This window comes from Mirounga angustirostris, unplaced genomic scaffold (genome assembly GCF_029215605.1).
Source record: "Mirounga angustirostris isolate CCGP_5_RB_7025 unplaced genomic scaffold, mMirAng1.0.hap1 SCAF_3, whole genome shotgun sequence".
NCBI lineage: Eukaryota > Metazoa > Chordata > Mammalia > Carnivora > Phocidae > Mirounga > Mirounga angustirostris.
In genome coordinates, this window is record NW_026991711.1 from 190,559,528 (window position 1) to 190,574,113 (window position 14,586).

Below are 14,586 nucleotides of genomic sequence, written 5' to 3' on the forward strand. Positions count from 1 at the left end.
ATGGATCTTGCTTGATATTTATTGGTCTTGATGTACATAAAGGTACAGATTAGAATATATAGTGTTAGCTGCTCATCTGATTGTATCACTGTGGTAAGCTTTTAACTTAAAGATGTTTAAGTACTTTAAAAATTACAGTTAGGAACAAGAAGTTACACATAAGGATATTGAAGAAAAATCATTCCCACAGGACCACCTGTGGAACAGGACTGATAGCATTTTGGGGTGTGTGCTCCCAGCCATTTCTGAGAGTAGGTGCTTTTTCCTCCCACGAGCACGGGGTCAGCCCGTTCTCGCTGTCTGTGCCCACTTCCCTAGATGATGACAGGTCACATGCACCTGCCCGTGCCCAAGAATATGCTTGTGCGCCGCCATTGTTAATGGTTATGTAACACTCATCGTGCAGATATGCCCTGATTGGTGTAACAGTGTCTCCAAAATGGACGTTTCTCAAATAAATTTACTTTGAATTATTTTTAATGTTTTAAGTCACTAATCAGTGTCCTCTGTTGACATCCCTGTGCCCTCCTCCATTTCCCTGGGACTGATTCCTAGCAGTCGCTTCCGGAGTTGAAGAGTGCTTGTGCGCTCATGGCTTTGGATATATTTGCCGGATTCCTGAAAAGAGTGTATCGGTTTTTATCCGCCGGCAACATGCCAGAGGGCTTACACCTTCATTCCCATGAGCATTCACCTTCAGAGTAACGTATCTATCATTTTCCAATATAACAGGTAACAAGTGGTATCATTACTGTTTCATTTGCTTCCTGGGGCGAATTGCCCTTCTTCTCTGCGTCCTGCAGCGATGGCCTTCCCCTTCAGAACCGTGTTACAACACAAGTGTTTCATTAGGCATCCCTGACTTGTTTCTGATGTTGATGGGAATGCCTCCCATGCTTTACCAGGAAGTAGACTTCTGCGATGTCAGTTGTACAGTGTACTGAGAAAACTTCTCTGTGCTTGGTTTATTTTGGCTGACTTGGGAATAGAGTCAGGTTGCTTCTCCAGGAGGCCTGCCTGTGGATGTTCCCACGTCATCTGCAGCCACGGACAGCCTCCATCAGGACGCCGAAGCAGGGCTGGCTCTCCGGTGGGTTCTCTCCCCAGCCCTGCCCCATCAGCTGCCCTCTTGCTGGCTCACATCCTCTTAAAACCACGTCAGGGAACACGGGTCGGATTATTGACCCCATTGCTTTGTGTTGTGTAGAGAGAGGTTGTTTAGAGAGAGAAGTGTAATCAATACTCTTCTTGCTAGGACTCACTGACCAGGAAAAAATGGGGTCCAACTGATGAGCATTTCGGACCACCTTACACTCTCCTGGTAAGCCCAGGCTTGATCGGAGAGACGTCTGCTGTTTCTTGCCAAGGGGAAAAGGTGTGACATCAGTATGTCCCAGAAAGTTCCCATAGGAGGGGTAATGCCACTTACTTCCCATCCCAGCCCCTCAATTAATAGAATCACAGTCAGTTTTTCGAAAATTCTCCCACATGGGCTTCTTCTTGTGATGCCCCTCAGTGCTTGCCAGTTCCTTTACACACACACACACACACGTATGCATGGATATTGTTTGAGTACACAAAAGGAGCACAGCAGGGCTTTGCTATATAATTATATAGCAGGCAAGAGCCAATATCATTTTAAAGTGCTTTTCAATGAATGACAGTCTCTTATTGATGCAGGTATACCCCTCCCTAAAGGAGTGGTGTAATGTAGGGATGGATTTTAATTACTAGAGCACGGAGAGATGGCATGGCCTTCACTGTAATCCTCCTTTGACTTTATTTCCACAACCAAGCTTTGGATGAAAGTTTGGAGAAGAAGTGAGTTCCAGGTATGTGTTCTCTTCCAAGATGATAGAGAGCTACAGATCCCTAACCTCGGAGTTAGTCTGGCATTCTTTGGCTCAAAATGGGAAGACACGTCAAAGGGATGCCCATGGGCAGAGTGCAGACTTATCTTAGTACAAATTCGGGAGCATACAAATGTGTTGTAAATTCAAGCCTTAAAATTCTATACCATGAAGAATGTTCCAATTATTTTAGTCCAGGAAATTTCAAAAGATGGTAGAACCCAATGATATCAGTTAGACTGATTGCCCTGTGACGCCCACTTTCTTGATGGTCTCCAGGCTGTGTTATGGCTGGAAGCCCACGAGCGTGCGTTGGTTGTGAGTGCTTAATTATTGGGGAAATCTGCCCAGATTGGTGGCTTTGGGTTTCATTACTGTTGGCCATCACTGTTAATGGCCATCTGCGCTGATCTGAAATAGCATAGCCTACAGCTCATGTCTCTCCAGGGAGCGAAGGGAAAGAATCTGGCTAAATAATCTGATATCTGTAGATAGAGTGTTCCACAAAGACTAAGTGTTTCTCAGTAGTGGAGTAACTGGGCCAGCTGTGGTGCCTACCACTAACTTTCGATGACTAGGTAATGTATTTACCAAAAAGGAACCTGGCGTGCTTTTCTGAGGATGGGAGTCTAACAACAGTGCTTCTATATCGGGGTGAGTGGTGGGGGATTGAGAGCGCCGGGCTTGAGAAGGCATGAACCATGTAGGATTGGAACGGACACTAGGCAGAGCTGTGCGGCGGCCCCTTTCCAAACCAGCATGTTGCTGTTTGGACCTTGTCATGAGCGCAAACGTGAGTTTCTTGGGCACGTGTGGGCTGCTCACAGTCCCGCTGAGGCTGGACCCAGACTCCACCAGCAGCCACCTTCAGCTTGGGGATCGTGCTGAACCCAGGGAGCTGGGCCCAGTTCTTGCACACAGGGCAGAGTAAGAGATCGAATCAAGTTCAGAGGGAAATAGGCTGGCATGGCGAGGGCCCTTAGTCATTTCGTTCAAAGTTGAGATTGCCTCGGCGTATCGGCCACTGGAGTGTGGCCAGCATTGGAGGGCACGGTTCGTGGGGCTGCTCCAGATGCCTCCAGTGTTCATTAGCCGAATTAGGTTTCCCGGCTGAGCGCCCCAGCCAGTGCTCCTGGACAGGCCGACAGGCCAGGCCAAGAGGGTATCGGGACAGGTACAGAGCGTGCCGCCCCCGCCAGCCTCTCCCTTTCCCACTCCTGCCAGATCGATGCCTTGGCTCCTGCAGCCCCTGGGCACTGCAGTCTCCTGAGACCTTTGCTTGGAAAAGATGCTGGAGCACCAACAGACTCCGGCATTAGCTTACTTTGGACACTGTGGAAGCAGGAGATGGACCGTTTCCTAAATTTGCCACACATAAAAAAAAAAAAATCTTGGAAGTTTTTAAATGTCTCCATTGGATACGTTTAAAGTAAAGAAGATCTCCCAGAAGAGTTGAGTTGTGATCCTTGAGAAACCAGTACGGTTTCCTTATTACACAGGTGTCCGTGGACATGTTTATGTAAACAGTCATCCTGCAGACACGAACCCCAAGTTTCAAGCCCTAGCATAAGCTTTGTGCACTTTGCTGTGGCGGAAAGCAGCCTCTTCACAACCCAGACCATCGGTGTGTGGCCCCGGCTGCAGGCCGGGCTCCCGGGCTCCCAGCGGAGGGCCACGTGCTTTGAAACGGTGGCTTCGGAAGCAGGCTGCCGGGCATGAGCTGGGGGACCCGGCTCCGCAGCATGCGATGGAGTTGGCATGAGGCTGGCAAGCTCGCCGTGTGCTTGGGATGGGTCGGCTGCCAGGGATGCTCCCCGAAGTTGGTCTCCGAGGACAGCCCGCCTGTCTCAGAACTCACTTCTGCAGGCCAGGGAGCTCTGCTGGGTGGTAGCCCCAGGATGTCACTTCCCACTGGGCTCCTTGCTTCCGATCCCTCTTCCTTCCTTCCCACCCTTTCCCAGCCCCATCTTCTTCCAAGGCTTCATTCTTCCCAGTTTGGTGGCCTCATCCCCAGCAGGGTCTGTGGTTCCTCCTGAGCCCCAAGCGCACGCACAGATGAATTAGACCAGCCGTCCTCGGTCGCTGTGACAACTCAGCCTGGCCTCGCTCCGTCGTCTGTAGAGTGCAGGCTTTCTCCGCGCCAGAGGGAAGTTGTGGAAGGAAGCCTCTCACCCCAGCCATGTTTCCTGCTGTTGGAAACCTTACACATTTTTCTCACGGAGGAGAGAACGTCTGTCTCTAAGCCTGGGATGGAGTGGCCCATGCGTGACCAGATCACAGGAGGTGATGGTCTCTCTGGGAACCAGGAGGAAAGAGGGAAAAGACTGACCACCGTAACCCAGACTGAGAAAGTTTCCTGAACGTTGGTGGTGGTGGTGCCTCCCAACCCCGGATGTGCTCACTCTGCGCAACTCATCCGCTTCAGCTGGTCCCCGGGGGCTCGGGGGCCGCCAGCAGGGCCGGCCTCCGGCGGACGGGTCCCCCCACTGTGGGGGGAGCAGGAGGAAGCGGAGGTGACGGTCTCAGCCCTGGCTGTTCCTCAGGATGGGTGGTCGCCACACTGGCCATCGCCGGTGCGGTGGGGGCAGCAGGGTAGCCGAGGAGAGGCCCTGGCCCGTTGGGGGGTGGCCGAGAGGGTGCACAGCCCCACCCTGGGCCTGGGGGCCGTCCTGCCTTTTAAACACAAGCTGGAGCCTGTCCTTTGGGGCACACATCCGTAGTCTGCAGCGTTCCTTTGGGGTGGGGGGCATCTCACAGTGGACACCGAGCAACTGGCTGGATGGCGTCCACTCTGGAAATCTGGAAGAAGAGTCCTTTGGGTGGGAAGTCTGAGGATCGTGTGTTCACTTCAGAGGCTTAGCCAGCACCTCCAAAACGGAGGCTGACACTAGTGAGGAGAAGCCCATCCCGGGGTCGGGGCCGCTGGGCGGGATCCCTTAGTCACACGGGAAGGTGAGGCCCACTGCGTGCCTCGCGGTCTGGGGAACCCAGGTCACTTGGTGCCTCTTTCTCAAGATGCTGTTTTTGAGTAAGTTGAACTATAGCCCACTTTAGGTAACAGGTGGCTCAGCCAACCTAAGGAAGCTGCTTGGGGTTTGGGGCCGGTCGGGCGGCTGGCCACACTGCTTAGCCCAGGACGCAGGACTGACGGTGCCAACACTGGGGGAGGCCGAGGCCTCCTGGGATGAGCTGGTCACCCACACTCCGGGGCCTCCATCTCCACTTGGCGTTCTGCAAACACAACCCTAAACTAGCAAGATTCAAGTATTCGAGCGGACCTCTGAGGCTGCTCTGTGGTCTGGGTCTCTGTTTCTCGGGGAATTTGTACGTCTGGAAGACCTTTAAAAAGCCCTCCCTGCGTCCCGTTCTTGGGGGAGATAGGTCTGAGTGTCTCATTGATGACACCTCGCTGGATCACAGTCAGGGTGGGCGAAGGGCAGCCTGTTCTGTGGACTTCACTACGAGCCGCAGGGAGCACCTTGATGGAAAAATGGAGGGGATAATGAGAAAGAACTCAGACCTGGGGGCTTCACAGTCCAGTGTCCCCACCTATTCATCTTCTGTGTCGGGAGGGCGCTGTCGAAGGCACAGCTGACAGAGGTGTGTGCACTGCGCTTCCGGAGCGGGAGCTCGTGGCCTGGCGGTCGGGCCGGCGGCTTCATGGGGCCCTGGCCAGGACGGCTGTCCCGGGCGTCCTCACGAGGACGCGGGGCACCCGGGCAGAGCCCACCTGCCTGGTACAGGCTCGAATTGCTCACACTGTTGAAGACCTCCTTCTTGGATGTCTCTCCCTTTCTGCACGTGGCCCGAGTTGGAAACAGCCGTGGTTCTGTCCTTTCTCCCTGACCTGCAGAGCTGGACCTCTCCTTCCCACGGCGCCTCCGGCCTGGGCGGAGGAGATGCTCCCGCTGCACGGCATCTCTGCTTCTAGATGCTGCTGACGTTTGCTTGTTTTTTCCCATGTCCTAGAGTCAAACTTGGACTCTCTGAATTGTCCTATCAGAATGCTGATTTCAGTTAATTTTCGGGTTCAAAATCAGACAGAAAATCTACCCCTTTACCGATGCAAAAATGATGAAAAGATCTGGGATGATTCCCTGAGTGGGTATTTATCTCAAAAGAAATAACATCAGGGAAAAAAAGGGAGATACTTCTCTTGTGAGAACAACTCTTGCCCGTACCCACTGTTGGTAATCATCATTTAAGATACATGCAATCTTCACATAAGATCAGGACATTTTACTTGATGATTCGCTGTGAATCTGTGATCAATCCCTTCAGCGAGCTTTGCATACCTGCTAAGATAGACCTCAGATTTCTTCAGATAGTGATCACTGAGTTATACCCAGAGAAACTCTTCATTGGTTTCCCCAAAACATTGCAGAAGTCAGACTAGCTTGAGTCTAGATGGCTAGGCAGGTAACTTCGAAGCCCAGATTTCTAGATGTAGAACGTTTGAGTCATGGGCTGACTGATGACCTTGAGATTTCAGCGCCCCCCCCACCGGCTTTTTTACCGAGCAGAATGATGTCAGACGTCTGTCTGACACCCTACTGCAGGAAGCGTAATTAGTTTTATGATGAGCAATTATTGGATCTTGCTTCCCCTTTATAAGCCACAGTGCTGCAGGCTCTCCTCCTTTGGTCTGTACGTTCTTTTCCAGCCTGGCTGCTTGTACTTCCAGTCTGCTGTCCATCCTGTGGGTAGACTTTCATGGCCTTCCTCCATGAGAAGTCCTCCCTGATTGCGTGGCACACCAGCCCTTCTCCTGGTACCCTCCAGCATCTCTGTACCACCCCGTCTAGCAAGGACCATGCCCTGTTCCCCAGTTTGCCCAGGGCTGGTGTAGGCTAGGCACCCAGGCCAGCACCTGTGGGTCACATGCAGTCAAGTCATGTGGTTCCTGCAGTGTCTTTGCTCCTGCACTGCCTGGGCTAGGACCCTCATGGGGGACGATCCTGGCTCTATTTTGAAAATTCCAGTGACACTGGGGTGGAGGAAATGAACCCCGTTGCACATCTAGACCTCCCTGGGTACAGATCCACTTACGTCGGGTAGGGGAGAACATACACACGCGGTATTACACAAAGGCCATAAAGTCTTAAACCACTGCTGAAATCCCCAAATAATCCATTTTAAAGTGGATTAGGAAAATATGTCAATACTGAGGAGCAGAAATCTGGAACTCTGGCTACAAGTGAACCTTTCTGTTCTGGTCTGACCGCCTGTTTCAGGCAGATGGGACTGAGTTTGAAAACAGTGTGGGAGTTCCTAGAGTGGCCGGCGTCAGCCCTGGGGCAGCAGAAAAACCCTGAGTTTGTTGTGATGGGGACTGTGTAGGGGGATATGGTGGGGCTTTGGGAAGTTTGGGGTAGAAGCCTTGTCCCCGAGTCTGCGCGTGTTCTCGGCCTGCCCCAGGAATAACCGCTGTCCAGTTGTCCCACCAGAGTGGTTTCCCGGGCCCACGGGGGGAGCAGCCCCTCCAGGAGCTCCGTGTCCGGATCTCGTTGGCTTCCAATCGCACTTGATGCTCTGTCTCTTCCCAGGAGAGGCGTTCAGGCATCTTGTAACAGCGGACGTGAGAGTGAATTAAAAACACGCCTCTGTGTAGTCACGTGAGAACCTAGGCCATCCGTGTACATGCACAGAACTCCATCTACTTTGTCTTATGTAGAGAAGGAAGTCACACTGTGGATCTCTGTGGCCTCCAGCACATCCTCACCTCCATCCATCTAAAAACTCGTTCCTTCCTTCATGTCTGACGGGTTCCATCAGCGTCCTGTGCTGATTCTTTCTGATGCTCAGGGGGACCCCGCACTCGTGACTTCCGGGCCTGGCAGGGCCCTTCCGCACCGCGGTGGCCAGGATGGAGCCCAGTGGCGTCGGGATTTGGCAGCCCACTGTGGGGATCACCAAGCGCCTTCGAGGTCCGTGGCTCCGGGTGCTCTGTGGGCTGCTTCTCTTCCTCTGCCGTAGCGATGGTCTCCGCCTTCCGTCCTCCATGGGAACTCATCCAGGAGGACCTCAGAAGTCCCGCTGACACAGGTGATTTCCCAGCACCCCCTTCCCTGACCTCAGGCCTGCTTGTCTGCTCCGTTCAGCGGGTGTGGCGCCCTGCCCACCAGGTTTTCCAAAACTCAGCAATTGTCCGCTGTGCAGAGAAGGGCAGTTCTTCCTGTGGTTCTTTTCCCTTCTCCATATACTTTTCATCCTATTGTTACTTACTTCTCTCCACTTGATTCTTTTAAATGTGTCGATGATGGAGAAGATCCCCACCGTGCTTAGGATGGGGCCCTCACCCCTTCACAGGACCTGCCAGGTCTCGCCATCTGCCGCCCCGCGCACTGCCTCTAACCCGCCATGTCCCTCCCTGGCTGGACTTCCCTTCTAGCTGCTCACACCTGCCATGCTCTCCGGCCTCCAGGCCCTAACACTTGGCAGCTTCTTCCACCAAGAATGCCCTCTCCTGTTCCTCCTCCTTGCCAGACTGACTCTGCTCGTCCTTCCCCCAAAGTCTTGAGAAGGGCACGTTTCTGTGGGGTTTTCTCCACCGGGCCTGTTGGGGTGCACCTGCCGTGCGTGCCCTCCCCTCCCCTTGCTGTGTCCATTATTTCTCTGTTCTCTCGGCATATCCTATGGCCCGAGTCACCCACGAGACCAGGAGTCCCTTGGAGCAGACACCTCCGGGGATCCTGTCAGCTGCATGTCCTTCGCATTGGCAAGATCTTGCTGAACAAAGAATGAGGCACGATTTGGCCACATGCTTGGGCTGTCCTCACACCTGCAGGCCTGCAGTTCCCAAAATCATAGGAGGAGGAAGCCACCTCCTGCTGCTTTAACACTGAACTATGTCACAGCCATATCCAGGCTCACTCTAAGAAAAGATTAAAGGAAAGGTCTCCAAGGTGGGAGAGGAATTCAAGGTTTTGGTTTTGTCTTTTTGATTGTGGTAAAACACACACAACATAAAATTGACCATCTTAACCACTTTTAAGTGTACAGTCCAGTGGTGTGAAGTGTATTCTTATCCAAACGTTCTCGTCTTGCAAAGCTGAGATTGTCCCCTTGAAACACTAAGTCTCCACCCCTTCCCCACAGCCACTGGGGAGCACCGTCTGTGAATCTGTCTGCTCTAAGTTCCTCAGGTGTGTGGAATCATAGTATTTGTCTTTTTTTTACTGACTTATTTCACTCAGCATAATGTCCTTGACGTCCTGCCGTGTTGTAGCACAGGATGGGGTTTCCTTCCTTTTGAAGGCTGAATCATATTCTGTTCTGTGTCTACACCACATTTTGTTTATCCATTCATCTGTGGGTGGACATTTGGATCACTTCCTGCTCTTGGCTGTTGTGACTCCTGCTGCGAACACGGGTGTGCAGATGCCCCTTAGAATCTTGAGGTTTTATTGTCCAAACTACAACTATAGAGAACTATAGAGAATAACTGAATTTTAAAGATGCCCAACCTTCACCAGGACCCAGTGGGGAATTTGCTGGGCGCGGTCCCGAGCAGAGCGAATTAGGGAGGAGCCCATGTGGTATGAGAGCAGTCACCCGGCCCCGTTTCCATAGACTGCCCCGGGTTTGTCAGGAGCCCTCCGAGCGTTGGGGAGGCTGTCCCGTCTGTGTTCCAGGCGGCCTGGGAGCTCTCTCTGGCATTCGCCCAGTTTCAGACAGTGTGATGAATATTAGTGCTGTCAAGTCCATGGAATGATCCCAGCAAGGTAGTGTAAATATTTTCGGGGAATTACATACAACTTTGGTTAGAAAGAATGACTACTAACTCATATCTTTTGCACATACACAAAAAAACTTAGATTCTTCATCAAAGTCTTATTTCTGCCTAAGGAGATTCTTGTTTATTTTATAGAACCTCAGGGTTTGTAAAGTGTTTAGATTTTCAAATAAAATGGCCAGAATGCCAGCTCACTGTGTTACGAGTTGTCTCCACGTTGATCACACAGTGTGTGTGTGAGTAGGGCGTGACCAGACCAAAAAAAGTCTTCATGTTTCTATAAAAACTAAACCATCAAATACCCTAGATCCTACCTAACCTATTTTTTTCTACATTGAAAAAAATCCCTCTGCCTTCTTTTCTAAAAAAAAAAAAAAATAGTATAGTGTATTCGTGTGTTTCTGTAAATATGCAGATTTAACCATGTAGCTTGCGGATTTGAGTCTTAAAGCTTCTGGTAGAGTCGATGGGACATAGTCTTATCAGGACACAGCATGATAGTTCGTCCCTTGACCCAATCTGTATCATTTTGTTTTCCATTTTTGGTCTTTTTAGTTTTCCTAACTGTAGCCAGAGTTCTTGCAAAAAGGTAAATAAATCAAACCCATTGGTTTTCTTCCCAGACAGTAAGTCACTACTGAGAACTCTCTGCGGGAGAGGATGGATGTGGGGGGTTGCAAGGAAATCTTCTTTCACTTCTACCAAGAGATTGAATTCCATTATTATATTTTATAAATATTTTCCTCTGTGGCTCATAACCCAATTGCTGGCTTGTTGCGAAGGTCTTGCTAGGAAGAGAGAGGTGGAGGTGGAGGGTCTGCCTCTTCTCAGGTGTGCCTGTGGCCCCAAATGGAAACCAATCAAGGTGCGATTTATGTTCATTAAGTGCTTGTCAAAACTGAAAAATTTTCTAATCAACAGCAATCTAGCGGCGGCCCCCTCGATGGCTGGGAGTGCCACCTCGGCCGCGTCGGCTCTCTGCCTGTTACAACTCTAGGCGAAAATCCGCTGATGATTACATTAGGCTAAGCTGCGGAGTAAATGAACCGTGTCTTATTTAGGTACCACTAGCTTCAGTGTAGTCCTGCCCCGCAGGGCACTTGATAGCGTTTTACGGCTTTAAAATTAGTGTAGCTTCCCGTTTGCTGCAGGGAACTGCGTGTTATGCCTTTGAACTCAATAAGCAAAGGGAAGGGCGCCTTTTGTTTTTCCCCCGTATTTTTCTCCCTTGCATTTTAGCAATTTTGTTTTGCATCTTTTCCAGACGGCATTTTGCAATAAAAATGTCTGACTACCATATACATGCCTCCCCCACCAAAAAAAAAAAAAGAAGAAGAAGAAGAAAAGAAAAAAGAAAGGAAGGAAAGAGGAGGGGGAGAAAAATAAAAAGTAGAACATATCAGACGTCTGCGGAGACACGATTTCTTTTTTCCTGTGCTGGGAAGTGAAAGGTCGCTTGGCAGGTCACCCCTCACACCCACATCAAGTCAGAGGGCAAAGACTGGACAGCGGTAAGAAGAGCTGTCGTTTGGGGAGGACTCTGGCACTCTTGTAAACAGTTGGCATATGGTCTCCGTCCATCCTCAGAGCCACCCCACAAGGCGGGAGCTGTTCATCTCCCTGTCTTTAAAGATGTGGAAACGGGGACCAGGAATGATTAAGTAGCATGCGCCGAGCACACAACTCCTGAAACCCTGAGGTTGGGTCCTGGGCATGGTCCCCGAGGCCGTCCTCTGGCCCAAAGGAAGCTGACTTGGTCCTCTGCATACTTCTTAGGTTGAGGAAATCAGAACGTCAGCTGACTGCTCTTCATTGAACATGAAGCTGATCAAACCACCTTGGCAGCAGTAGGCATCAGGGAGACAGAATTACTCCTGGAAAAGCAGTGTCTCAGAAAAAAAACCAAACAGCTGTGGTGAGCATTCAGCATGAGGAGAAATCCTTCAGCGCTGGTGGACAACAATGGATAAGGGAGACTTCTGTCCTGCATGGGTCAAATGGCAGAGAAAAAGGCGTAGTGATCATCAGTGCCCCCCAAGGACAGACTGTGTGTGCTCTTCTGTCTTAAAAACCTGCTTCTTCCAGAGCTGTGTATTCTAGCGAATTCACCCCAAGGAGTCTGAAGTTTTAAAGAGCTTCAGGTCTCTAATATTGCTGTGCCAAACATTCTTATCTCACTCAAAACTTCCCAGGTTTAACTGCTGGTCCAGTTGTTTCAGGCCATAATTAATTATGAAAGTACTCAGCCAGGGAACAGTGCCAGCTCCTTGAAGTTCATCGCAGTGAAATCTCACTCATGCTTGCCTTTGGAAGGGGCCTACAGTGACTGGGAAGACAGGAAGCCATTTTCATACCCGACATTCATTTTGTACGGGCTGGGTTTGAGCACGAATGGGTTACAACTGGGTAATACTCAATTTGAACCTAAAATGAGGAAAATCTTTCTTGCAGTGTAAAGCTCGATATCCTAGGTCAGTCAAGACAGATACAATCAGGAAGCAAGAGGTATATTCATAATTCAATCTGGAGTTTTGTGCTGTTTTGATTTATATTATAATGACCTATCCCCCAGGGCTGATGTTGGACTTCAGCCCACACGTGTTGGATGCTCCCCGGCAGAGGGGCCTCAGGAGGTTGGCCCTGGCTCTGCGTGGGAGCTGTCCATGGTGCGTGAAGCGTGCCCCGCCCGGCCCCGTGCTGCTTCCCCGGCCTTCCCATCTACCTGGTCTTCCATGATCACCGGGCCCAGTAAAGCCTTTCTTCACTAAAGCGTCTGCTGTCTTAACTGTTGCGTGTGTCCCAGGCAGCGGGTACCTTCTTCCTGGGGCGACCGCCATGCGTCACGTCGGCGTGCGCGTGCAAGCGTTGGTCGAGTGGTCCTGACAAAGGCAGCCCCGAAAGTGAAACCCTGGAATTCTGTCGGCTGTCTGGGGAAACAAAAATCATCTCTCCTGGGTTTTCCACTTTGAAGCTGTGCCTCCTGCCTTGCTATTGTGACTGGTCCTTTGCAGAGAAGGAGAAATTGTCCTCTCTGAGTTATGTGATCTGAAAGGTCGTGGCCAGAAGATTTCTCCTAGTTTTAGGATATTTTCATAGTATTTTTAGGGTGTCAGTTTCGTCCACGCCTGGGGCTGTATATGAGCCTGTTGTTTATTATTCAGAAATGTTGGACTGGCACATTTGCTTAGGTCTCTTTGAATGGACGGTATCATGTGTGTCTTTATAGATTAGTTTCCTTTGAAAACAGTATTACATGGAGTTGGGAATAGCAGTGCATCTAACAATGGCTTCTCTTACATACTTTTTTTTTTTCCCCCAAGCCCAGAAGTAAGGATTTTTTAAAAATAGAACTTATACAAACTACTGTTCCTCTTTGAACCTGGACATTCATGAAGTACAGTGAAAATCGGGAGAATGAGTCAATCCTTTCCTCCAGGAAAAGACAAACAAATCTGAAGAACATTTCTGATATCTCTGCAGAAGCCCGGCTCTCATTCCCTTCCCCCAGTTGTGTGCGTGAAGCTGTCGCGTGCTCATGGCCCTTGGCCATCTTGTGAATACTGAACTGGGCAAGTGGTTCTTGAGCCTTTTGGCCTCAAGACTCCTTTACTTAAAAATAACTGAGGAATCCTAAAGGGCTTTTCTTTCTGGGGGTTATATCTTTTCTTTTTTAAGTTTTATTTATTTAAGTCTTCTCTACACCCAGAGTGGGGCTCAAACTCACGACCATGAGATCAAGAGTCGCATGCTCTTCCGACTGAACCAGCCAGGCACCCTATCTGTGGGTTATATCTAATTGATACTTAACACGTTAGAAATCAAAACTAAGAAAACTTTGAAATATTCACGTAATTTATTTAAAAGAATAATACACCGCCCTATGTGGTATTATTACATAAATAACCTTTTTATGAAAAACACATTTTCCACAATGAAAGGAAATCTTGAGAACAGTAGGATTGTCTTACTGTTTCCAAAGCTCTTTGATACCTGGCTTAATAAAAGAGAGCTGCCATCTGCCTTCAGTCTTCTGAGGTACATTGTTTTGATTGAAGTGTATCAAGAACCTCACCTTATATAGCTATTTAGCTGGAAGCGGGAGGAGAATTCTAATTCTAATTCTAAGTATTCTAATTCTAATATTCTAATAACCATTCAAGTCATCGTGGATGTTCCTTTTGGGTATTCTATCGAAATGCAACATGTGACAATTGATTATAGCTTAGGAATGCAGCAAGGAATCTGAAAGAGTATCACTCACTGTTTCCTTCTCTGCTCAGTGAAGATCCATTGTACTGTCTTGCTTGTTGAATGACCTTTCATCCTTCCATGTGACACCATGCATGTGTCATTTCAAAAACATTGCTTAGGGGTGCCTGGGTGGCTCATTCGGTGAAGCATCCAACTCTTGATTTCAACTCAGGTCTTGATCTCAGGATTGTGAGATCCAGAATCCTGCATTGGGCTCCATGCTCGGCATGGAGTCAGCTTGAGATTCTCTCCCTTTCCCTCTCTCTCTCTCCCTCTACCTCCCCCTGTGTGTTTATGTGTATGCTCGCTCTCTCTCAAATAAATAAATAAATAATTGAAAAAAATTTGTTTAACTGAGGTATGCAGCTTTCCTAATGGTAACACTTTTCATCATATAATATCCAGAAACTGTTTTCATTTATATCACCGCCCATCTTGTCAGGAAAGAACATCAGTATTTGGAAAGTGTCAAGCTCATGGTGAGAGATACAAGTTGCCAAGATTCTCATCCTCACTAGAAGCTCAGATTATACACTAGCCACAGATACTGTCCACTGTTTCCCCTGCAGTGCTCACATTGGTCATTTTCAAGAAAATACCTGCCGAGGGCCCAAAACAGAATAGTCATAGTTAATGGCTGACGTAATCATTCTTTCAAGTAAAAATGGGTCCCACCAAAAACGCGCTAGTTCGACTTGCAACTCAGACAACTGCAGAAGTGTGTTTCTGTGGGACACCCATCCCCTTCCG

At 49.5% G+C, this 14,586-nt stretch overlaps 1 protein-coding gene across 19 annotated transcripts in view; it reads left to right on the forward strand.

The window, feature by feature from the left end:
• Positions 1–14,586, forward strand: part of AGAP1 (ArfGAP with GTPase domain, ankyrin repeat and PH domain 1) — a 517,580-nt gene that overhangs the window by 324,329 nt on the left and 178,665 nt on the right. The window lies entirely within an intron of this gene.